This window comes from Micropterus dolomieu, linkage group LG15 (assembly GCF_021292245.1).
Source record: "Micropterus dolomieu isolate WLL.071019.BEF.003 ecotype Adirondacks linkage group LG15, ASM2129224v1, whole genome shotgun sequence".
Classification (NCBI taxonomy): Eukaryota; Metazoa; Chordata; class Actinopteri; order Centrarchiformes; family Centrarchidae; genus Micropterus; species Micropterus dolomieu.
In genome coordinates, this window is record NC_060164.1 from 12,570,014 (window position 1) to 12,597,513 (window position 27,500).

At 41.2% G+C, this 27,500-nt stretch overlaps 1 protein-coding gene across 1 annotated transcript in view; it reads left to right on the plus strand.

The window, feature by feature from the left end:
- Nucleotides 1-27,500, plus strand: part of elovl5 (ELOVL fatty acid elongase 5) — a 46,308-nt gene that overhangs the window by 11,431 nt on the left and 7,377 nt on the right. The window lies entirely within an intron of this gene.

Sequence of the window (27,500 nt, forward strand, 5' to 3'; positions counted from 1 at the left end):
GCTTTTCTTTCAGTTACTTATTTAAATTAATTATTATTCCAGCTCTCGTGGCTGTGTTGTGTTGCTTATTTAGTGTGTGTGACTGTTTCTTGTTTTCATTGTTCTCTTAGTTGTCTTAATATGTCAGCTGTTTATTGCTGCTGTTCGGCTGGTTGTCTTTTACTATTATTATTTTTATTGTTTTTTTGTTCGTGTTTGTTTGTTGTTGTTGTTTTTCTCCTCCCCAAGCCCCCCTCTTTGTTCTATTGCAGGTTTCGTTGCTTTCTGCAATTGGTGTTTCCCACAGCTTTTCCCCGTTGTCCCCACCTTCCATCCCCCTTCTCTTACAGGTGTTGTCCTTTCTCTGTGCTGTCTGTTTGTGCCCCCCCATCCCCATGTCTGCCCCCCCGTCCGGCCCGGTAAATAAATAATAAAACAGACAAAGGAGTATTTTAATACTCTCTTGTTAAAGTAAAATCTGTCTGGCACAATATGGTATCCAGGTCATTATACTCTATACCAGGCTGCTGGGCAGGACAGGTTTAAAAAAAAAAAAAAAGCCTCCTAAGGACTCATGGACCATATTATTCAGAAGACCCAGCCTCTGAGCTAGGTTGCTCACAACATGACCCTGCTGGCGTAAAGAATGGTGTAATCAGAGAGTGAATGGATGAAACTGTGTGTAATAAATTACCATGTGTTGCACAGGTGCTGAATGGTTGTTGCAGGTGGCAGTAGAGCTTCTGTGAAATCCTCAGTGCTGACATTCCAGCTTTGGTAAACAGTCGGCAGGGACAGCAGTGAACAAGGACAGTCAGCGTGGGACACACAGGAGCCTTCATGCAACACCTACAATATGAGGGACACAGTGAGACTGGGAAGAATCAGATTATCGGTGGAAAATCAAATTCTATCACTCACTCACACACACACACACTGACACACACACACACACACCTGTCCAGGAGGGCAAGTGCACCCAGGGGTGCATGGTCCAGGTAAACACTGAGTCTGTGGCCCCAGATCCAGACAGGTATATGGACAGGAATTTGAACAGTCACTAAACACCTGCCTGCTGGGACACTCTGCAACACACAAAGACAAATAACATACAATTAATTACATCATGTCTCATTCTGTATATTACATTAATTTGCTAAATTTACAACTTTCAATGATGTGTGGGTTTGTGTTACCAGGCAGGCAGCTGTTGGTGTTACAGACAGTGTGCTGTTCAAGTGGTCCAACGCAGGCCGTCCCACCAGGCTCTGGCTCTATAAGGACAGTCTTGTTCCGCACTGACAACCCACCACCACATGTGGTGCTGCACTCACTCCAGGGTGACCACTCACTCAACAAACATCCCACTGGAGAGAGTGAGGACACAAATGGAGAACTGACTGATTGATGTCTGAGACATTCTCAATTGTGCATGTGTGTACTTGTTCCATGTCAGACCTGGGCATGCTGGAACATCGCAGCTCTCTGTCTGCATGGTGACATCACAGGAAGGACCACCCTCTGTGTCCTGGCAGAGGCGTCTCCTTGTCCTCTGACCACTCCCACAGGAGGCTGAGCAGGAGCTCCATGGACTCCATGGCTCATAAACTGGGCAGGCAATCTCGGTGCATACCAAAGTGCCATTCTCACACACACTGCAGATAGATGGGTGTTTGGAGAGGTGAGACAAAATCTTAATCTCATGCTTACTGGAAAAGTAAGGTATCTGAACTCTAGAGCCAAGTATAACAGAGGTGAACAGGCTATAACGTCTGAAAGAGATCCTTTACTAGTATTACAGGCCAATTTAAATGAACCATTCTACAAGCTCAAACTTCTAAAAGTAAAACTGACACTGAGTCATTCTCACCAGGTGTTACAGTCCATGGAAAACTCCTCTTGAGGGAGGAACTCCAGCGTCCCATTCTCTGATGGGATACCACAGCGACACTCTGTCACTGACACACAGTGGCCATCCTGTAACAACTGTCCCTCTGGACACCGACATCCTGGGAAATGAGAGAAAAAAGTAGAAAATTAAAGAGAAATTAAAAAAAATAAACAGATACTTTGCTGGCTGATCCAGTAATCAAAGTATTTTAAACTACTGTTAATGTTAGAGAAGTAAAAGATTACCTGGGTGACAGTCTCCTTGGAGACACTGCACATGCTCCCATAAGTCAGTGCAGCTGCGAGGACATTGATTGGCACAGCTCTCTTGGTAGGTCCGCCCCCTGTCTTCACAGCGCTCACCTAGGAAACAAGATCAATCTTTTCCACTTTCCCTGATTAAAAGATAAAAGGAAGGCTTACTGTGTGTTTTGGCATTTTTGCCAGTATTAGTGAGGGAATGGAAAGATTTCATTGGTATGCAACAAAGGTCTTTCCAATAAGGATCTGAACCCACAGTATAATTTTTTTTCACCCAGACATTGCTAATTGATGATTTGTTAGCTATTTACAAACACAAAGGAAGTTAAGTCTAGTGCGTATTAAACAAAGAAGCAGTTGTACCTGGGCAGAGTCCTGTGTTGCAGCTCTGGCTCTGTGTCTGTTGGCTCTTACAGAGGGGTCCTGGAGAAGAGGCCAGGGGCCGTCTGTAGCGCTGCCTGACTCCACCGCTGCATGGCTCTGCACAGGCTGTCCAGGCGCTCCACACACTCCACTGACACAGATCTGTAAGGGTAGAATGAAAATCATAACCACCATTAACTCTGTACTCAGCCTAATTATAATGACAGTAATTATTATGATGAATGCTGTAACAGCTGATTGCCATCAATGATAACAAAGCATATTTATTGTTTAAGGACTATGTACAAGCATACTTGAGCTGGGGAGATGTGTGATTTATGTGTTAGAGATTAGAGTTTGTTCTATTTATTCATTGTGAATAAAACACCAGTTTTTCCTACTGAGTACTTTATTCAATATATACAGTATATATGCATCAACTATGATGAAATACAATACTTGAAATATTTGACATGCAAATCTAAACTAAGGTCCATTAGGCATGGTACTGGATAATAATAATTCAGATATGGGATTAAATTACCATCTTTATTCAAGAGCGTGATCTTTCAATTTGAGTGCATGACTTTTGGATTTCACATTCAGATTTTGTGATGTCCTCACACAAAACCGTTCGCTCACATTCAAAACATTCCCTTGCACTCAAGAAGACCCTGCTCATGCTCTGCTTGGTGTTACGGCTGTGGCTGGCACCCTGTCTGTTTGTTTAACTGTTACTATGGTTTCAGCACAACATGTTGAGAAGGATGTGTAATCCTCCGCTGAGGATTGGCCCGAGCTGAGTCAAGACCTGCCTGGTTCCTGCCTCCTTCTCCGCTGATTCTGGTTGGAGCAGTGTCCAGCTACCACCTCCAATCTGGAAGCTGCGATCAAGCCCACCTCAGTTCTAAAAGCGTGTACTCCTGCAGCATTGGGCAGCTATTCGTTCTCATTGATTAGTTTGCCTCGGTGCCAGAGGTTGTAGCGTGTCTGTTAATGTGCTGCCCTACACTAGCCAGAGTTCAGAGTTGTGCTGTGTGTAATATCAGTAAAGTGTAAGTGGCATGTTTTGTGTATGTTCTATCTAGAGGAAATGAGCGAGGACGTTAGCCTCACGTGTAGATTCCCAATGTCTTGTTTCGCTAAGCCCAGGTGTGCTGTGCTCCTTGTGTTTGGCTTTAACCTACATTAGATAGAGAGGTTTTATTCAATTCAAATGAATTCAAATTAGCTTTATTGGCATGAATGTCTAACAACATTGCCAAATATTTGTATTTTGTTCTTCTATTTTTCTGTTGCTTAGTTAGACTAGCAATCCCTCGTTTTGAAAGAGATCTCTTTTTGTCATCGTTTTCATTGATTTACTCAGCACCCATCAGGCCATTTCCTTTTGTAGATTTTTGTTGAACTCTATTTTAAATAAATAACTTCCAATTTTATTTAAATGATTGAGAACAAGTGGTCTCTTTTCCCCACACGAGCTGGAATGTAACACTTGGATAGATTTCCTCTGCTCCGGCTTCAGCCATTCTCCTCCCGCTCAGGTTGCTTCTGCGTGTGTGTGACACGTCTGCTCTTTGATTTCTGCTTGTGGATTTTTTTTTGCAATAATCCTGTCAAAATTCCTCAACCAATTCAATAAATTCAATAAAACGTGCATGCAGACTGAAATTCAACCGTGGTGTTGTGTCGGGAGATGCAGCCTTGAGAAAGAAATTAGAGCCCGACCAATTTAATAGAGATAATTGCATTTAAATCAGTCTTTGCTTTTATAGCAGCTGATTAATGATAACTAGAAAAGAAACGGAGTGACAGATCCTTAAATCGTGTCATGACAGTTTGTCATGCAGTAGTGTGTGTATTCCGGCGATTGGTCCACATCCATCAACCTCTCATTTCCCGAAGGCTATTCTATTCTATCAGTATTCTATTCGAATCTGTGGCTTGCATGACACACCTCAGAAATAGCTGTCGGGAAATGTGAGATTGGATTCTCCTGAATGAGAAGCGCAGGAATTTCCTCTGCCAAGGGATGCTGGGGAAATGAACATAGGCGTGGATCAATCGCCAGGACGCACACACTGCAGCACATACTTTATTGTGATCATGTGAATTAGTCTCTTCATAATTAATTTGTTGAAGAGAATACGTGAAATCAATAAGTCATGCACTCAAATTGAAAGATCACGCTCTTGAAAAAAGATGGTTATTTAATCAATTTTAGCGTATATTTATCTTTCATTTTATTCTTTAAATGCTGTTTAGATCTGTCTTTTTATATTGGCTTTGTGTCTCATAAATGCCTTTTCATGTCTTAGGTAAAGTACTTTGAATGTCCTTGTTGTTGAAAAGTGCTTCACAAATAAATTGTATTCCAACATTTTTTTGGCATGAAGGTTTGTCCCTCTCCTCATTTCTTTATCACAGTCACTCTGACACAATTTGTGATTCATTTTTTCTATGCTGCCATGCTAGTCTAGCTCTGAGGAGTTCACTGTGTTTTCTGCATACCAGCTCATGATGGGATCAAAGTATCAAACTGCTGCAACATGCTGAGGGGAGCAAAATTGTCCCATTCATTTCTATCCCTCACTGTGGAGTAAAATGAGAAAGTGGACCTTAACAGATGCAGACAGTTCAGAGTACACACCATTACCTCTGCACATGTTAGAATCTGGACAGAGCCTCTCCTCTACCAGTGGTCTTAGACATTGACTCTCCTCCTCTCTAGAGATCGGAAGACCTGAATCCAGGTCCAAACAGGCCCGGAAACGTCTCTGGATTGAGACCATCTTACTGCCACTGATATCTCCTCCTTGGGAGGTACTGTGTTGCAGGGGTACACATGGAGAACAGGGAGTCCATTCTGACCACTCGCTGAGAATGACTGAAAGAAGAAAAAGCAGGGTTAACAGGATGATGGGATTATTCTACCAGGAGCTCTTTAAATTACTCTCATTACTCTGCTTTCTTACCTTCACACTCTCTCATGTCACAATGCAAAGTTCCATCATGGCAAAGGCTGGAGGACAGAACAGCCAAAAAAAATTGATTATAATAACAATACATCAAACTGAGTGCACTGATCCACGACAAACAGACAAACATAAAGCAAACAAAAGTGGTTAAAAGGAGAAATAGCAGACATTGTTTAAGATGAAGCACAGAGGCACTATTACAGTGGTAGCCATGTTCAAGTCCCTCATACTGCATTTATCCTGTTTTAGTGTGGTGCTTGGCACTGAAACAACAATTGAATTGAATTTATTGAAGGATAGCCCCTTGAGATGCAGCATCTAATTTTCAAGGGGGTCCTATAACACAAATACATAATGAACAAATACAAAACATTACAAAACAGTACATATATTACACATAAACATATACAGATAACTTGCACACCACTCTCACCCACACCCAACACCCTCAGTTAGTACAAGGAAAAATAACAAAATAAAACAATCCTATAACTAACTATACCAAAAATTCAACCCAAAGCAGATCAAATTATTATTTACTCTGTATGTAAGCAAAATGTATAACAAACCAACATAGTTACTTGATAGCATTAATAACATGAACAACCAGTTTTAAGCAACAGAGCTAAAGACGACAAGAAGCAGCGAAAAGTGCTGATAGATCTTAGGGTAGGATGAAGATTATTCCAATCACATGGTGCTTTATATTGAAATGATTAAAACATAGCTGCTGTTTCTTAGTTCAAAAGTGTTTCTTTTGTATAGCCCCTTTCTAGTCTAAGCGCTTTACACCACATCACATTTACCCCATTCGCACATTTTCACACACTGATGAGCAGAGGCTAAGATGCCAACTGCTCATCAGAAAAAGAAATTAAGTCATTCACACACATTCACACACCGATAGCACAGCCACAGAGCAATTTGGGTTTCATTGTCTGAGCCACAGCCGCCCCAAGGGACTGATACAGAAAACATTAGGCCCATGGCTCCATATGCTTCTAACAGACAGGGTCTTACCAGGTACTGCAGCCTATGGTGACTGTGGCCCCCTGAGGGACAATGACAGGTGTGGATGGTTGTTCTGAAGCCTGGTTCTGCAGGTTGATACAGCCACATTCCTCTCGAGGAACACAGCTACCGTTCTGCTGCAGCAAGCCCTGGAAAGGAAACCGCAAAATTCACAAAAAAGAACTGTAGCAGTGGTAGTGTTCTTGTTTTAGTTCATTTGGAAACCAAAAAGGTGTACAATAGTTCAGTACTTTTCAATAGTTCAAGGTTGTAATGTCATGTGACATGGTGATGCTCTGCAGTGCCGGCGAAAGTCTGACAAAATTTCTAACCGGCATCCTGTTAAGTCAGAGCTACAAAGCACCGCATGAAGTCAAACGCACCTATTATCTGAATCTGAAAGGATTAAGATTATGGGTGCTTCTCAAGTCTCTTTTTTGTAGTTTCCTCGATCCTCGCTTGAACCAGAAGTTGTTCTGCTCCGCCATCTTGCTGACCGTCCCAAAGCTCTTATTTGCGCTCGGAGGAGCGAGGATCAAGGATCGAGGAGCGATCTCTGAGGAGCTATGAGCGAGGATACACCAGTGCATCCTTCGCGGAAGTCTTTTACTGACCGACACGCCCCCTTATTGAGTAGATGTTATAGTGATTGGATGCTGCAGCTGATCGGACTGATCTGATACATCAGGACAGATGACATTAAAGTGTATCACTGCAAAGTCTTTTATTTGATTTGTTTTATGATTCACTGTCTTGTTCAAATCTGAGTTCATGGTAGGTCTGAACAACAAAAGCCCCACACACAACTTTCTTCATTTATTAGAAAGATTTTTCTTTTAAATAATAAATAAAGCCTGCACATCCAGCCATCTCACCAACTGCATCCGACGAAAGCAGCCAGCGGCTCCATGAGTAAAATCAGCTGATGAAAGAATGAATGAAAGCTGCTGCGCTAAAAAAAATAATTGGATTGATATGATGGAACGCAGGGGTCGACTTGCGAGTGATGTGACTTGCAAATAAACTGTAGGCTTTGCAGTAGGCTAGTGTTAAAGGATTTCAGAAAAGGAAATAAACAGAAAACCTAATATTGAGCATCGACTTTGATCTGAGGTACATTTAGCTAGCATTTAGCCTAATAAATCCCAAGACACCACAATCATATTCTGGGTTAGGCCTATTCAATCACAATCAGAATCAATAAATCTAAATGCAGATATTATAAGCATTGTGCCAGTAGAAATGATCCTGTGCCTCTAAGCAGGACATACAGTAGCCTATAATTAGCCTATTCATGTGCAGGTGTTTGTTAAACAGGTAACAGAGAATGCCAGAGACAGAGACTTTATTAGTACCAACACGGTGCACATCTGTGCAGACAAACTCCATCAAAGGTCTCACAATATGGAACTATTTTTCCAAGGAGATAATTTTCAGAAACCACAGTTGTGAACATTGAAGACAATACAGGTTTGCTTTAATGTGAGTATAACAGTGAGTGTGAATGCTGATGTTAACATAGTTTATCCTGTACACACCATAAAGTAGGACTAATGAAATATTCACCTGTGGGCAGTAGCAGCCAGGTGTACACTCCCTGACACCTAAACACAGATCTCCACGGCCCTGCAGTGCACACTGCTTCTCACAGGGCGCACCACATGCTGAGTACACAAACGGGGCTTCGCAATCTATAAGAATGAGAAGAAAGTATATGGTGGATATGATCACCATGCACAAAATCAAACACACACAAGCATAAGCATGAAGTTAATAAAACTGTGACAAGAAAAAAGGTGCTTGTGTCTGTTTGGGTATCTGCTTACTTAAGGGCAGGACAAGACAGTTCAAGTGCACCTTAATGGGGCTATATGTAGTTTTCAGCGGACGCTAGCTGTGCGGTTTTTAGATTACAACCAGATGTGTGCTCCTACGCGTGTTTGAACACACAACATGCTGGAAACTCCCATTGCAATTACAGTAATATTTTTATCAGCTTGAGGTTAAACTCATTCATGCTCTACATGATAAAGTTTCATTGGCTGCATTAAGCTGACGTGATACATCGGCGTTAGCTTTTTAATAACTATTTGTTTATCTTTCACTAGAGACTCAGCATAACTAAATGTATTGGATGGTAACAAAACAATTAGTGAACTAGACTGAATATTAGAATGATATTGTTGCCACACTTTAACAGTTTGACTTTAACGTTACTGTACTGAATGGGTCTTCCTGTGTGGTGTTGTCCTGTGCCGTTATGTTATAGAGGTCGACCGATTAATCAGTCGGACGATTAATCGGCCGATTTTTGGCATTTTTTAACATAATCGGCATCGGCCAATATCCAAGTATATCAAGCCGATTATTAGGCAGGCGCATCTGTGGGCAGCCTAGTGTTGTCGTGGAACACGTGTTTGACGCGCGCTGCCGCTAGAGTCATTTTCCAGCCGAGTGAGCAGCAGACCTCATCCAGTGCCTAAGGAGCTAACGGTAAGGATTAAATTCTTATTACTCCTTTATATTTAATTAAAAACTTTTGATATGTTACTGCCAACTTCGAGAAAAAACCTGAATAAGACACATGACATTCGGCTAATTTGGATCGTAGTTAAAGTTGCATTATCACAGAAGAGTTGCTATCATGTCACAATAAGTAAGCAATAATTTTGCAATTACAGAGTGAATCTGAGACTTTTATTTGTTCTGTTTGTGTGTCTTATATTTGAGAGGGTTGTCACTCAATGCAGAGAAATAAGTAATAAAAAAGAGACCAACGCACTATAGGCTAGTGACAGACTGGCTTTGCTTTGCTAACGGGTAGCTACAGACAGACCCGGTGCTAATACGGCACTGGAACCTTAACGACCGTTATCTACCGCACCGAATATCAACGCGGATTTCTGTGCTTCAGTTCGGTGCAAATAGAGGTTAAAAACCAAGCAAATATCGGCCAAATATCGGCCAAAATAAATCGGCAGCATTAATCGGCCATCGGCCGACTCGGATTTCAAAAGATCGGTATCGGCATCGGCGAGAAAAAAACCATATCGGTCGACCTCTATTATGTTACATTCTTGTATAATATGTGGGTCACGTAAGTTACAGCGACTGAGACCAGTGGAGAAGCTGTGCACCCGAGTACCTTGCACCATGCTGGGGGCCTGGCTACCGGTATACTGAGTGTCAATGAACATTAACACACGTGAAAATCAAAACACAACACTTAAATTAATTATTTTTGTTCATGAAGTCATCTGTCTGTTATTAGGAAAAATACAGCTGTGGATATGTAGGTATGTCATGATCTTTTACCTAATTTTTAAATTTATTTTATTCATGTCATCAGTACAGTGTCACATCTGTCTGCGCAACGCACATGTCAGATCTCTCCGCCGTGGCTGCCTGAAAATACACTTTCCCTGTCCTTGAGACTGTAAATTCCTCTAACCACAAGAAAACAAAAAGGGGAAAAGAACAACAACAACACTGTTGACACAATGTACAGATATCTTGCTCCAGCAGGGGTTGCAGGTTAACTATACAAACAATCAGTATATGTTTAATTAGGCTATAATCAAAACCTCATGTTAGGTCTAATTTTCGGGACAAACCGGAGCGGTCGGGACAACTGCTTGTAATTCGGGACTGTCCCAGATTTTTCGGGATGTCTGGTCACCCTATGAAAGCTGTTAGGCATTTTAGGCAAAGCCATAATGCTGTCCGAAGCACTTTTTTAGATTTCTAAAACCTTTATTTTATTTGTGAAAATAAAAAAGGGACGATTTCACGTTTGTTTTGTTGTTGTTGTTTTTTGTTTTTTGTACATATTGCCCACATTGGAACAGGACCATATGAAAACGAGCTGTCAAATCTGGACTATATTGTTCCATAAAGGCTACAGACTCCTTAGAACACAGTTTATTTTTGAAGATGAAAAAAAGGTCAATTTCACATATTTTTGCATGTAACCCACATTAGAGCGGGTCCAGATCAAAACCCAATATACCGACAGCTGTCAAATCTGGACTAGAACTCACAGTTTTGAGTCTGTGTTGTGCTGGGAGCCGGATGTTTTATAGTCTTAGTGGACTCCATCTCATTACATTTACATTTATTCATTTAGCTGACGCTTTTATACAAAGCGACTTACAATTGCTATATACTGTATGTCAGAGGTCACACGCCTCTGGAGCAACTAGGGGTTAAGTGTCTTGCTCAGGGACACAATAGTGGATGGGTCACAGTGGGGGATTGAACCCGGGTCTCTCACACCGTGCGTCTTATCCATTGCACCATTACCACCCTGTGGTAATGGCTGCGGTGTTGCTGCTGTGTGTACAATACAGGTGCAGCAGGCAAGAGGCTCGGGAGTGCGCATGCAGTCAAAAAATCCGACCAGAGTCTTCACATAGGATTAGGCAAACTGGCCATCAAGGTAACAGAAAAACCCGGCAAGTGGATTGTTTTTATGTGAGGTTACAACCCCTTCACACTTAGGCAATAAAAAAGAGACTTATTTCATAAAAAAAAACAAAAAAACATACATATTGCCCCTTTAAGCATAAAAACAATGACAGGATCACAAACAGGCCTCTCTCTTCATACAGATTCATACATACATACTTTTTTCCCGTAGTTGTTAACTCACCATCACATTGACTGAGATTGCATGTCCTGCTCTGTGTTTCAACATGAGTACATTGTTGTCCCCTGGTGGATGGGAAGAGAGCTACACGGTAACGCTGTTGCCTCTGAGAAACACAGGAGCACTGAGACCAAACACTCCACTGTGACATGGGACACCCTGCAGATGAAAACAAATCAACCAAACCAGTGCTACATGCAGGTTTAAACCAACACTTCATGTTGAATTTTGATTCACTTAGAATCTGTGAACTAGCACTGGAACTTGTACTTATGTGACTCAGGGTTGGTCTTGGTGAGTCAGTATTTAATTAATTTATAAACATTAAGCTATCTTCTTTACAATCAATATTAATCTATCTTATTCTTGGGCAATTACTTAAGTACAGTTACAGCAGAAACAAAAATTCAATTAGCAACCATGGTGATTAGCACCAACAACAACAAATAGTTCAATAATGTTGAACTGTTTAATCAACACAGTCTATTATTTAATCAACTGCCAAATTTAACTAAGGACAGTGCTGGAAAATCTTATTTACTGAATAACTGACTATCAATCCAAACTGCTCTGTTGTTCTGCCCTCCAGGTCACCGCACATGTCATGTGACTGAAAACTATGAATAGGCACAGTCAAAAAAACAGGTCATAAATTTGCACAGAAATATTATTCAGATGATCTTTCTTTCAGGGTGTTACACGTTTGATTACATCGCAGAAATTTATGCAGAATTGATAGGTTTCCTTTTGTAGAGACTGTAAATAATTTAATGTGTACAAAGTGACGTTATTTGGCCTGACCTGGGATTTACACCTGGGTTGAATAAGGTGAAGTCTAGAATGTATAACAACCTTCTTGATCACATGTTGAAGATTATCTGATGAAGATGTAGCCTGTATCAAAATGCGGTTATTTAACTTTACGGTGCCTCCTGCTATTTGACTCTGACCAGCATCAGTTAACTAAGTTGACCACAATGAAGTCACAATTGTTGAGTTTTGTCTGTATGTACCTGGACAGGGCTGTTTGTAACACAGCTGGGTCTCCTCTCTGTTCCACTCAGCAGGACATGCTGCATCTACTCCCTCCTCACACAGACACACCCTGCGCCGTGCCACAGAACCTGCGCCACAGCTCCGGGAACATGGTGACCATGGCGACCAGGGGCAGAGGTCATCTGTAGACAAGAAAGTCAATATGGTCAGAGCAAATGTGAACTGTATTTACTTTGGTTACTTTGGTTACATACAGTTCATAGTATGTAGAGTATTTATCAAAATATTATAACTGGAAAAGATGATCTGTTTTTTGGTAACAGAGAGATGCTTAAGATGGCTATGGATGAATGAATATAATTGAGGCATTTCTGAACAAACCCAAACAGGGAAGAGTGTGACAGTCCTGTGTTTCTCTCTCTGGCCCGCTGCAGTGAGACCCATTGTTACGTGGAGGGGGATTGATGCAGGCGCGGGTTCGAACCTGTGTTCCCCGGCCACAGGTCACTGAGCAGTCAGACCAAACTGACCATGGGGTCCAACCACCATCCACTGGAAACAACACAAAGGATTTGGTAATTCAACACTTATCCTTTTAGGCATCTTGGCAGTATGCCAGTCACTTTTGTTGTACAAGGCAAAAATGAATATGTGTCACACAGTGTAAGATTTTTCCTGTGACCCGGTCATATGTCAAATGTGTATTTGCTCTTTCCATTCTCTTTCATTAAAAAGTAACTCATTAACTCTTTGTCTTTAAAATAAAGGCAGTGACCCACCTCTGCAGTCAATGTCTTGGCAGTAACCTCCCTCTGGGGTGCATGTGCTAGGAGGCAAAACAAATCAGTCAGTGTTTGAAACATAAAGTTGTATCCTTTAAATTCTCATTTCCTTTTCAGTGCAAACCCTTTATCTGGAAACCTTCCCCTCTGTGTTTGTGTGCATCCATCTCACCATTGTTTACACTCGCCCTGCAGCCAGGTGTCTCCAAAGCTAACTTCCTGGTCGTCATGGAGACAGAGAGGTGGGCAGGGTCCTGGGTCGCAGGATTTATGCTGGACTTCCTCAAACTGGCAATCTGTTCCTTCAGTCTCTGGGTACAGAGACCTAACACACAAAATTGGCATAAAACAGAACCTTTGTGTTTCTGGTTTACTGGACTTTTTGTTTCTCAATACAAAGAAATGCATTTCCCTGTGGTATTGTTGAAAGTTTTTTCCTCACCTGTATCTGGTTCTCTGGCCCTGCCCACAGGAAACGCTGCACGATGCCCAACTGGACCAGGAGCTCCAAATGCAGGTGGCCTGGCAGCTGTTATTGGTGCAGAGGAGTTGTCCATCAGAACAGTTGCAGGTGTTACAGTCCACCTGATGCCAGCTGCCAGCTGCCCAAATCTGTCCCAGTGAGTCCACGCAGTCACACTGCCACAGTTGCACACACACCCCGTGTTGCTCCAACTGGCCTGGACACATGCATACAGTAGTTATTTAAACAATGCGCTATGTTAATAGATAGACCCTTTATTATTCTCTGTTTGTTAACGAAATTAATAAGTATTAGGGAAATTTGTTTCCACAGCCTATCTACACATATAAAAACAATTAAAGAACACAACAATAACACAGACATAGGGAACACACAGTTTGTTAAGGGCAGTGATGGCAGAGGGCATGAAGCTTTTACTGGAACGTCCGTTTTTACAGACCAGAGATCTGTATCTGCATCTGGATGAGAGTAAAGAGTTCAGGGGATGGCTGAGGTCAAGTGCTGTTGTAAGTGCTCTGCGTGTGATGGCAGAGTCAATGACGACTGGGAGGTTGGGAGTAGGGAGATCAATAATTTTAGAGGCATGTGTATGATTTTTTGAAGTCTGTTCGTGTTGGTGACAGTGAGCATCGTGAAGTAGGATGTGAAACAGTAGACGAGGATGGTTACAGGAGACCAGAAGGTGTGGTGTGACTGAGAGCGCCCTGAGTTTCAAGATGGCAGAGAGCCTCTGTTTGGTACTGTTTATAGATGTCGGTAGTGATGGTCAAAGCCGAGTTTGGTACTTGAAGGTCTAAACCAGCACCCCGTCAACTGGTTTAGGACCACAGCAAAACAACATTTCTGCAGATTGCTGTAGCTCCGCTTTTCACTGTGTGTGTTGACTATTTTAGCTACTGAGTGAAGCATCTCACTTCCAGGGTTTTTCCTGGCTCAGAATGGGCCTTTGGGCGGTGACTTCGCAACAACAGTAAGCATGATCCTTATGTATACAGTAAAGGCAATCAGTTACCTTATGACCGAAATCTGTACATTTTCTTGTTATTTCTGACCATTTCATAAACAAAATATATCCATAACCTGGAGGAGTAAAGGTATAAAAGTAATTTGTTAGTATAATAATATATTTACAGGTTACACTTGATTTGGATAATCTGCCTACAGATAGTTTATTAGTTGAGATTCAGCTTTTTTCACAAATAAAACCTCTCTCTGATATTTGCCTACACCACTGTGGTTGAGGTTTGATTAGTGCGAATGTTTGTGTATTCATTATAATTTCGGATAATGGGTTACGCTACTATAGCTTACTAGACTAATTTAATTCCAGTTGGACAAAATAGCAGTTTCATTTAGTGGGTTGTTTTCAGTCATTAAGTTATTGTGCAAGAAAAATGCTCTACAAGGTGGTTAGTCTCTCATTTGTTTATGCAAAGTACTAACTTGTCAATAATAAAAACTGTGCATATAGAACAACAAGTTCAACATTTCTAAAGTTTGATGTAGTGCATCAGCCTTTTTTAATGTCCTGCCTACTCCAGGCTGTGATTGGTCGGTTCACGAAAAGTGACTTTGACTAGCAACTAGGGCACAGAGCTGCATGAAAGGCTCCCGATCCTGATCTCCCTGCTGAGATTAGCAGGCAGGCAGAACGGTAACAGGTGAGCCCAGTGTCCAGAGAACCTGATATGGAGAGGGCAAAGAAGAGGCCCGGGGCCGGTGCGCCAAAGAGTAAAATGTAAAAGTGACAGTACCCGTGAATACCGGTACACTTCAAGCATAAACTGCTTTTATATTGTGAGAAATAACAGGAAGTCATCGCTCCCAGTACCGCAAGCTTCGTAGTGGAGCGTTCAGGCGCAGTCAAACCAATGCAGTAGCTGATTTATAAATCCAGCACCAGCTGCATGTGTAAAAATAAATAAATAAATCAATCAATCAATCAAACAAACAGCGCTGCGGATGAGAGGAGAGGTGACGGCTGGAAGTCAAGACGTCGTATTAAAGTTTATGTTCTGCTTGCTCAAAAGCTGTTTAATTAATGGCTATTAAAACACATTAGGAGAGTATTTGAAACGCTTCTTCAATTCTGATCATTTTGGAGCTGGTGATTTTCCTATGGCGCTCGCTAAAACCTCTTTCGGGGGTGCCAAAAATGTCTCCATGCAGGAAAAACCCTGACTTCTAATTAATATTTGTTTGTGTTGTGTTGCACTTGCAGTAAGGACTACTAGTAGGGTGGGTTGTGACAAGCCAATTACCAGGGCCTTAGTTCAGCTGTCCCTGTTCCCGAACCAGCTTCGCAACCTAGGATGGAGCAAGAGTTTCAGAGTGGTAAGTTATTAATTTGTAACAAATTGATCTTTCATACGTAACGTTTTAACTGTCCACTGTCTCTACATCACAGTAACAACTTTATGTCAACTGACTGCCTGGAGGGTATCGAACGTTTGATAGGGAGGGTGGGGGTGAGGGGAGGAAGCAGGCAGACATCTTCTCTCAGCTCAGTGTGTTTCTCCTTTCTGTGTGTTTTTGAGGGACATACCAGCCGCTAGGCAAGCATTATGATGTGTGTTACACAGTGAGGCAGATAGGTTATGGAAGTAAAGGCTCTTAAATTGGAATGGGCTAGAGCCTTCATCTATCAAACTCCTCTCCTGTTGAACCAGGTTCCAGTTTGGGTTCAGGAGGCAGACACCATCTCCACATATTTAGAGTATGCTTAAGACTTTCCGCTTTCATAAAGCTTATAGTTAGGGCTGGCTCAGGTGAGTCCTGAACCATCCCTTAGTCATGCTGCTATAGGCCCATGATGCACCGAGTTCCGCTCTCCTCCTCCGATGTGTTCCTGCCCTTTGTTAAAATTGTTATTAATAGTGCTATTGTTATTATTATCATTAACATTGCTGTAATTATCAGTACCATTATTCATTTTCAGTCTGTACCACAACCACCTTTACTGTCTGTATTTCTGTGTGGACACTGTTTTGGCTGCTCACCCTCACCCCCCAACTTTTTCTTGCTTGCTCTCTCTCTCTTACAGTCTCTCTCTCTCCCTCCCCCTCACCCCCAACCGGTCGAGGCAGATGGCCGCCTACACTGCACCATGGTTCTGCTCGAGGTTTCTGCCTCTTAAAAATAAAATTTGCTCATGGTGGGAATTGTCGGGTCTCTGAAAATAATATTACAAAGAGTGCGGTACCTACTCTAGATGAAAAGTGAAAGGAAATAACTGTTGTTGTGTATTGGCGCTATATAATTTAAATTGACTAAATTAAATTGAACTACAGGCAGTTCAGAGCAGTTTTTCTGTGGGAGATGGGAACTCCCTTTGGGGTGGACTTGGGGATTTTTCTCATTGCAAACCTATTACATGCACAAAAAAAAGGTATATAACTCAATAAAGGAGAAGGAAAAAGCCAAAAAGCATAATATGACCTCTTTAACACAAATGAGTGAGCAGCAAATAATAACGAAAGAAAAAAAGATTACAACCTGTTTACATAACAGGCCACTGATATAATGTACAGCATTAAAACAATGTTTTTGCAGTGATAAAGAATTGATGTCAAATAAAATATATTAAATACATTTAAATAAGTTAAGTGCCTTAGCACTTTTCATTAGATTACATACTTCACATCATTGCTAATAAGATCAGGTTTATTATGCATTTTATGTATTTAATGCTCATTTAATCAGTAAAAAGTGACTGTGTTTCTTCTATGAAGCAGAAGCCAAAGTCAGTCTATGGAAAGAATTCAGTTCCTTCTGAAGAGGCTAATCAAATAAATAATCACATTTTAATTACTCGGGTTTAAGGATCCCTGTTTTCCATAAACTGTGGTGGTGCTCCTTTGAAAGAGTGTTTTTTTAAAGTAGTTATTTGCTACATATATCATTTTGTCATTAAGGTGAAATGACCCTTTTATAGATTTATTAGAAGCAGATCTGAACACTGTAATAGTGACAGCGTCCATTACTAACTTTGGGTAAACAGCCACAACGTTCATTCAGATACAACTAGTGCACACATGCACACAGACAAAAATTATATGGTGCTTATCTTTTGAATACATGTAGGCACAGATCCTTAAGGTAAGAATCACTCAGATATGCAGACACACACACACACACACACACACACACACACACACACACAAGCTTATCTGTTAATAAAATGATAGCAGCCTCAGTGCCTTTAGGGCAGCGACAGCCTGGCTGACATTCGGTGTTGCCTTGGCACTCTATGCCCTGCTGGAGGTCTGAGCAGCGCTGTGGACACTGGTTGGCACACGACACGAACTCCTGGCCCGGCGGGCACCCTCTCTCATCTGACAATACACAAACAGAAGGTCATGAATATTCCCACGATGCTCTAGGCATTTTCTTTGCATAATGTGCCTCACCAAGAATGCTGATCACAGGCTGTGATAACTTTTTGAAGACTTACCTAGAAAAAGTTTTTATTGGATTATTTGTAACCCACAGAAGACAATCCACAAATGTGTACCATGATCCGCAAATACAAAGCACAAGGTTTTACATTTGTGGATTGCTTTGTGGGTCACATTACATTTGTATAATTTTGTCCAATTTTACAGCAGAAATCTATCGAAAAAAATCCACAAATATCTCCTTATCCACAAACATGTATTTTGTGTTTCCACATATGTGCAAAACCTGTTTCATATGTATAAATCCCTCTGTATTTGTTGATTGTGGATATGATGTTTACACACAAATATAAAAATACATCTTTGTAGATAGTGAAATGTTCAAATGATAGCGGTACATATTTGTGGATTTTTTTTGTGGGCTACAAATCATAAAGTCCAATGAAAACTTCCATGGCAATCTAAACTTAACCAGCAGTGTGTGTGAACATGCTGGTTCTGTCTCACCACAGGGTTTGGGGTTGCAGGGTTTGACCTGGTTCTTCTCTCCTTCACACTTCTTCCCACCATTCTTGGGCGGAGGGCTGGAGCAGGAGCGAGTGCGTATGGAGCGCCCACCACCACAGCGCTTATCACAACGCGACCAGGGACTCCAACGAGACCAACCTCCATCCACTAAAACATCAACACAAACAAACATGAACATAGGCACAGGTCGAAAATGTGAAAGTGTCTTTACATATACTTTAGACTCGGGAATCATTCTAGTTTTTTTTTTTTTTTCAATTGGCTCATTTCTATTGGTTATGATAACAGTGTACTCACCAAAGAAACTGATTGCAGAAATTGACTTGATTTATACAATTATATTATTACAGATTGAAATAATGGTCAAAATTAAAACCGAAGAATAATCCTTTGATACATTTTAAAGCAGACGCTGATGAATTCCACAGTGTTGCTGGAATTTTTACCTCTTTCTGAGTCTATCTAACTATCTGAACATGAAAACAGCATTTGACATTTCATTTTGTGGACATTATTCAAATGCAATAAGACGACAATAGAGATAATAAAACAGCACCCCCAATCTATTGCATTTATATTTACATGTCAACATGCACTTTGTGGGTCAACATGAAAATAAAAATCTAATCTGTCAGTCCTCTCATCAAGGCTGGTCTTCTGGTAGGGTGTTACTTCCTGTCCAGTTACAATGTTACACATTCTCAAGATTCAAGGTAGTTTATTTATCATTATCCAACACAATATACAATGAAATGAAACCTACATACCAAACTGCTCAAGGATGGATTGATGCCAACTTCAAACTTGGAACCTGTAAACGCTGCATTTGTTTTGGTTGCTTTATTGTTTATTTTGCATGTTTGCCTGTTGAACATGGCGTTAGCACATTCTGAGGCTAACGTGGCTAGCGTGTATTGAAGGCCCACAAGCTGTCGCCAGTATGTGTGCCTGTTGCTACCGTAGCCTATGTAAATCTACCTGATAGATGGTTGGCACATGTACAAAACCAATGGCCAATTGCTTGGCAATGTTGAAAGGATGAGGTGTTCAGGCCATGCGACCCTTGCTCTCCTTGCCCCCTCTGGCGCGGGGTTAATCTGCAGTACCTGCGGCCTCTGGGTCGGGTTCCTCGGACAATCAGTGCTGCAGAGCCGCCGGTTCCTGTCAGGATTGGCCTGGTAAATGCTAGATCACTAGCAAACAAAACTTTTATCCTTATTTCCTCACATCCCGGGTATTGGACTTTCTCTGTATGACTGAGACATGGCTGAGTGCTGGTGAGTCCAGAGCCTTTTCTGAACTCTTACCCCATGACTGTTGCAGTTTGAACTCCCCGGGGATGTCGGGTAGAGGAGGAGGAATAGCAACTGTTTATAAGAATGTCTATAAATGTAAGCAATTGTCGCTATAATTCTTGTTCACCAGCTTTGAGCTGAGCTTATTTGAGCTGGGTCGCTCTCACACAGTGTTGTGTGCCGTGGTCTACAGGCTTCCCAAATACAATAAAAAAAGGACTTTGTAAATGGTTTTTCTGGCTGAAATTATGCCTAAATATGATTGTGTCCTTATTGTTGGAGATTTTAATGTCCATGTGTGTTGTCCTGAAAACGCACAGATAAAAAGAAGTTTTTACACGTCACTGACTCTTATAATCTTGTGCAGTCTGTGTCCAGACCCACACATGAACGCGGACACACACTTGATATAATCCTATCCAATGTGTTGCCTATTCTTAAATTTGAGACCTGTGACCCTGTGTTTTCTGACCACATGCCTGTATTATTTGAGATTGTTCTTGCCTCTAATACAGTTAAACCTCGCGCTATGCCGTATTATTAACCCTTCCACTGCTGTTCAGTTCTCCTCCACTTTCAGTCAGCACTGTGACATACCGGAGTCTATTTGTAATGATTCAAAGGAGCTTAGCTCATGGTTTCATTACACTTGCCAGTCCCTGTCCTCTGTTCTGCTGTCTTTGACAAGTTTGAACCTGTGACTTTGTCTGTTTTACAGAAGATTGTTGGGCATTTGAAGCCTTCAGGTTCTCCAAATGATACTATCCCTCCTCGACTTTTTAAGGAGGTTTTCCCTCCTATAGGGCCATCTATTCTTGCAGTTTTAAATAGTAGCCTTTCCTCTGGGGTGGTCCCTGAACATTTTAAACATGCAGTAGTGCAACCTTTAAATAACAAAACCTGGTCTGGATCCTGCAAATCTTGCAAATTTTATCTCCAAACTATTCTTTCTGTCAAAAATCATTGAAAAGATAGTTTGCAGTCAATTAATGGCCTTCTTGGATGAGCACAATATTCTTGAAGTCTTCAAATATGGTTTAAAAACCCTACATAGCACAGAATCAGCTCTTCTAAAAGTTTTTAATAATATCCTTTTAGCTACTGACTCCGGGGATTGTGTTATTCTTGTGCTTCTTGATCTGACTGCTGCCTTTGACACAGTGGACCATTTTATTGGTCCAAAACTGGCTTCAATGCTCTCCATTCAAATCAGCGGGGTGGCTTTGTCCAGTAATATACTGTCTATGGCTGCGCAGCGCAGCATGAAGTCAAACGCACCTATTATTCACTGAAAGTCATAGAGCCATACCTAGTCATACCTATTGGTAACAGGAAATGACAAGTTTTATGCTGTGATCTACTACTTCTTGCAGGTTGGCCACATCACTTCAAAACAGTCTCAGAAAAGCCGTAAAACATTGATGACGCTATGATGTGAAGCTTGTAACTTTTTCTTTGTGGTGGAAAAGACCCATGCTTTGTACATGCACAAATCTGTACCAAACTGTATATGTTTGATAAGAGTCCCACCCTTAAGACATCTACATGCCAAAATTCAGTCAGTCATAGTGCCACCTACTGGCAACAGGGAGTAAGCTCTGTGTGACAATTATCATGCGATTTACATGAAATTTTTACGGTGTGTTCCACACTTGGCTGACTGGAAAATAAGGTATAATTAGTGTTTTCTAGCGCCACATAGGGGACACAGGAAGTGAAGTTTAAGTTCGTTGTGAGGTGTCCAAAACACGTGACAATACAGAGCCGTGTCTCTATGCCGCAGCCACGGCACCCTCCGTCATGGTGCGAAAGTCCGTCCAATGCTGCTTGCAGCTTTAATTTCATATATTAATTTACAGACCACCCTGACATAACTTTTGACCTCAGTGTTTACATAAGTTACTGTGCTACACGTAACATTGCATGCTAATACGTTGCCTCCCTATCTCTTTTTACCAAATACTTCCGGATTGGCTTTATTGAGCATAAATCTAAGCCCGATACTTTGTTTTGCTTTGCTTTAGTTGTCACACAAGAGTTGTAAATAGAGAGCAGTTTGTGGCAGGATGCTGCTAAAATATCTGTAGTGTGAAAATATTTTAAATTGGAAAATGCCGTTTTTGCATGTATCATGGAGATCTTCAGTGTATTGTGTGGAGTGGACCAGGCAGAGCAGAGGGACAGAGTGACAGAGAGCTCTGGAGGAGCCGGGGCTTCTGGACAAATAAACTCCCGCAGCCGTTTACCGGCGGGAGGAGCTCATATTTGATGGCTTTTAATAAATTAACTTTTTAGATTTACATTTTTGGGATTTATCTTCCCTTGCGCTTCTCAACCTGTCTGCTGCAGAGAGCTAACAGGTTTATTTGTTATTGTTGTACTTTGCTTTGAAACAAGTTAGCACAGCATAGCCCTGATTGATCAGAATTCCATTAATAGTTGTTTGCAGACCTGACCAAGATTGAATTAATTTATTAAACAAATCAGCATCATTATGTGACAGGGCTCTCAAGTCGCAAGCATTCTCTGTGAGACACATGGGCGCATTTCAGCCAGTTCACATGTTCACACGTCACACCTTGTATTTCTCACTCTGAGTGGTTAATAGATAACATCCCCGAAGTTGTCTTATATTGGCTATATTGAATTAATGGCTGATCATTTTTGTGCAAAGTTCATAGCTTTCTCTGTAGCCTACTAAATGCCAGAGCCGTTAAGCTGATCATGTGTTGTTTCCGGGTGAATTCCGTGATCACGCTGGAAGCACGTTCGCTACCAAGCAACATGGATGCGCGTGCACACACAGAGTGGAAGTTGGAAGCATAGGACCCGATGAATGTGGTAACTGTAGGTTTTTTTTAGCATTTTGATTTTACGATTCCTGGACAAAATCATTTGCCTGTAATGAAAGATAGTGAGAGTAGCTGATGTTGGGAAGTGTAGCCAAATGCGTGCTAAATTATTAATGATGCAGTCAAAAACTCTCCAACCTCTATGCAACCAGAAGCTTTGGATTTTTAAGCCAGTGGTGAACAAAGTAACATAGGCCTATTCAGATCCTTTAAAATATATAAAAAATATTATAAAAATACTCTGTAATACTCTGACAGCTTGTGGGCCTACAATACATGCTAGCCAACCACGTTATCCGCAAAACATGCTAACGCCAAGATCAACACGCTAACATGCAAAATGAAGAGTAAAGGTACAAACAATGGCAAAATGTACAGGTTCCAAGTTTGAAGTCGATACCAATCCATCCTTGAGCAGTTCAGTAGGTAGGTTTCGTTTTGTTGTACAGCCTTATGTTGTATAATGATAAATAAACTAACTTAAACCTTGAGAATGTATAACATTGTAACTAGACAAGATGATAAGAAGAGAAAGTGACGAAAGACCAGCCTTGATGAGATGACTGACAGATTAGATTTTCATTTTCATGTTGACCCACACAGTGCATGTTGACATGTACATTTAAATGCAATGTCAAATGCTATTTTCATTTTCACACAAGTATGTGAAAATAAAAATGCAAATTGGACTTTTCATTTTCACTCAGATAATTATTAATTATAATATGTTAGAATTACATTTTCATTTTCAAGTTTAGGTTCCAGTCCAGGTTCACCATGTGGCAATTTCTTTGTGGACATTTCATAAATTGATGATTAGTCCACTTAAGCACAATATAAAATTATGCTCAGCATAATTTCAGTCTGGATGACTGACTATCCTCATGCTTATCTATTTATAATTTTCTCTCTCTCTGCCTATTCCAACTTCCAACTCATTCCACTGACTCAGGGTGCTCACTCTCAGAAAAAGCTAATCAGATTTTGCCACAAACTCTGTGAGCCAAAGCAGTGGCAATGCAGTTGTAGTTTCAGAAGGATTTGAAAAGTCTGTACAACATTACTTTATAACAATAATGTAAATCTGATAATGATCACAGATGTGGTCCACTGTAAAATCTCAAATTTTATATCCTATTTAAATAAATGGAAATTAATTCATGTCTGGAAAGTATGGGTAAAACATATGCAAAACTGAAGCTAGATAATCCCTCCAGTGACTATTTATGCTCAAGACAGGCATAAAACAAAATGTTTGAGTAACTTGAATAAAAAATTTCATTTTGAGTCTACATGTTGAACAGTTGACTGACCTCTGCAGGGCCTGATGTTGCAAAAGCGATGCTCCAGATTTCCCCCCAAAATATCTTCACACCACGAACCGTTGGTCCCAGGGCTGAGGAAGGTTCGGATCCTCTCCTGCTGACCCACTCCGCATGAACGTGAACAGGAGCTCCAATCTCCCCACTCTGTCCACGAACAGTTCCTCCATGCACAGTCGTCCCCTACACATACCTTGCCTCCGTCTGGGAACATATACCAAAACACTGCTTGATACTGTATTACTTAGCCCAAATAATTGTGATGCTTTGGTCTAATTGCTGGTATCTCATCTCCTTTTCTATCTCACCTATTATTACACCTAGTAAACTACTTGTTTAGGGTATTCATAGTAATGTTTAAATATTTATTCATTAAAGTGAAAACTCAACAAAGTAAGATCAAATGAGCAGTTTATTTGAAGAATAAGGGCTGATACATGTGCATGAGTTGTTGGATTGTTGGAATAAAAACTTTAGATAAAAACAGTTCAGCTGCCTAACTCCTGCTTAGATTAAAATAAATCAGATGTTATGTACAAATAAAACCATATTCTTAAACAAAGTTGCTAATTAATACAGCTAGCATCTCTTCTGATATCTGCGTTGATAAGTAAATAAAATAGCAAGACAAGTCCACGACAAAGTCTGTTCCGACATCTCTGAGATAAGCATGGTGATTATTATGTAAGTATTCAGTTTGTGTGGAGATTTAACTCAGGGGATGCTGATCATTACTAAAATCATGTGCTCTCTCATACACAGGCTCTTAATAGCTTTATAGCCTGATATACACCGATCAGCCATAACAGTATGACCACTGACAGGTGAAGTGAATAACACTGATTATCTTATTATCATGGCATATGTCAGTGGGTGGGATATATCAGGCAGCCAATGAACATTTTGTCCTCAAAGTTGATGTGTTACATCCTCCGGGACCGACAGAGACAGGGAACACAGGGCTGAGGTGTTTTATTGAAGGGTTTGGCTCTTGGCAATAGGACTGCTAGCTGCACGGCTAATGGAGCTAACTAACTGCAGGTACAGACACATACTCTTAGCAGCAGTTAGCGGTTTAGCAAAAAGTAAAGCAATCTCCCCGCCATCATTTCCTGCTGGGTCCCCCCCCCCCCCACCCAGTGCACTGCCCTCCAGTGCTTGTTAAACACTTAACACTCCCCAGGTGCTCCAAGCTCCCAGTCCGGGAAGTGTCAGCTCAGTTAGGTGTGCAACTAGTGATCATAGCTAATTAGATAACGACAGCTAGTTAGCAAACGTTATCAGTTACTTCAGCAGCAAGTACCATTATCTGTTCATCAGCAAACTACATAAATTACAGAGAGTTGAGGCAGAGCAGCCAGGGGACATGTGGAACTTTAAGATACCCAACAGTTACAATGTTGCCTTTGGAGACAGCATAGGACATAGCAGAGCTGCCAACTCTCACGCATTGAGCATGAGACTCACGCAGTTGACACTTTTCACACGCCATACATCAATTTTCTCAAGCATTGGGAAAAAACGAATAGGCTATATCCTATAACTGATAGCGTCGGCTCCGTGCGATTACACTACACCCAGCTGGAATCAAGCGAAACCGCTCTCGCGCAGTGAGTGGCAGACAGTTTGTGATCGGGCAGTGCGTGTGACTGTTTCTTCATGCCCCTATCTATAGATAGCTGCTATATGACTTTGTATTGGGAGTGGATTACATCTATCCAGTGGTGGAGGAAGTATTTAGATCCTTTACTTAAGTAAAAGTAAAAGAGCTGGTAAAGTTTTGCAATATAAAAATGTATAATCTGAAGCGTTCTCTGTTGGGAATGTGAGCTGAACAGAGCTGCTGAAGTTACCATGTGAGGATTTGTGGTGAAGTATTTTCAGTTAGTTTCGTTTTGCACAGGTCTCATCTATACAGTCCCAAATGCGTTCTGTGTCTGTCTGGCATTCTATCATGTCAGCAGAGCAAGTAATGAACAGCAGAGTATAGGGCAGGGAGATATATACTGTATAGGATAAGATAGATGCAAAATGTTCTGAACATTCAGTCCAGGAGTTTCTAACTGAATTAAAATTAATTAATTTATCCTTGAGGTGAAAAGGTGCCACATTTAACTTCCCCAAACAAAGACACAAAGAGGAGGGAAGAGTAAAACACGAAAGAAAAAGAAATACAGAATGCTTGAAAGCTATACACCTACTGAATTATATTCTGATATATTGTATATTTTATATAGACACCTGCTGCCTGAGTTTTGTGAGTTTCCACCATAAATTGATGCAGAAAAGGCAGGACGTCGTGCAGAATTTTCATCAGAATGCAGGAAATTAAGTGTTTAATGCTAAAAATTTGCTATGATACAGAAGGCCTAAAATGAACAGACCTCCAATACGGAATCCCACTCCAAACTAAATTAAATAGTTGGCAGCCCTGGACATAGGCAGCTGACTTCTGATGCAGACAGAGCAACTGTCACTAGCCTAAACAAAACGGTGACTGGCCAATCACCTTGCCCGACATACATTTTTACTGACGACGGGTCATTGGTCCATTGCTTGTGTCGAACCGTTGCGTAGGGATTTCAGCAACTTTTATAGCGCCAAATTGTAATGGCTAGACAACTGGGTCAGAGCATCTCCAAAATTGCAGCTCTTGTGGGGTGTTCCCGGTCTGCATTGGTCAGTACCTATCAAAAGTGGTCCAGGGAAGAAATCGGCGACAGGGTCATGGGCGGCTAAGGCTCATGTGGTCTGATCCAACAGAGAAGCTACTGTAGGTCAAGTTGCTGAAAAAGTTAATGCTTTTGTGTCTCTTGCCAGAACATGCTTTGGCTGTAATGCGTACTGTCTTTAGTATACTTTGGGCTCTGCACAGACACCTCATCTCATCGATATCAGTAATAGTCGGTACATGGACACCAATGATGTTCTGGGTGGTTTTAATCATGCTGCAGAGCCCTCCGGCCCTAGGCCATGCAAATGTGTTAATGTTTACAGTAAAGATTCTTTCTATTGTAAACATGTCAAGGGTTGTAGTCATGGTCTTCGAATGTTGCCTGTGGCTTCCTGCTTGAGAAGGGTCCAGATGCAGCCTGCAGACAAACGTGGAGCTAACCGGAGTTAACTAGCTAACTATTCCTGACAGCCCCCTGAAGTACATTACTCTTACACTAACCATCACACGGTGATGTTACTAAAGTTACTGATTGTATGCATGTCGACTGGTTAACTCTACAGAGGTGCAGGTCGGCTGTAAGCAGATAGGGTTAACTTCCATTGTGTTGCTGTGCAGCGTCTGGTAACGTTGGTCGGCACTTGTGGAGCTTCTCAATTCCGAAAACGTTTGAACACATTTTGGATTCGCTGTCAATTTTCGGAAAACTGCTGATATTTGAAATCTACACAGTTGATTTCTCGCCAAAAAACTTCTCAGAAGTGTATTTAAAGTTCTGTTGGCCTCTTAAGAATAAAACGGTTTTCATTAGGATCTATACTGTACGTGAGCTGAGATTAACGTCATCACGTTTTTTGCGAGGTGGCTTCTGGGACAAACCATATTTGGAAGTTCAACTTCCGTCAGGTCTGTGAGCTGCAGCTGGATATACTTGTCCTGCTTAGAGTCAGTAACCTCCAGGCTCCCATAGACTCTCAGAAGATTTCTACTGACTTTTAGCTATTAGTAGTGTTTTGTTCTGTATTGTCAGCCGAGTATGT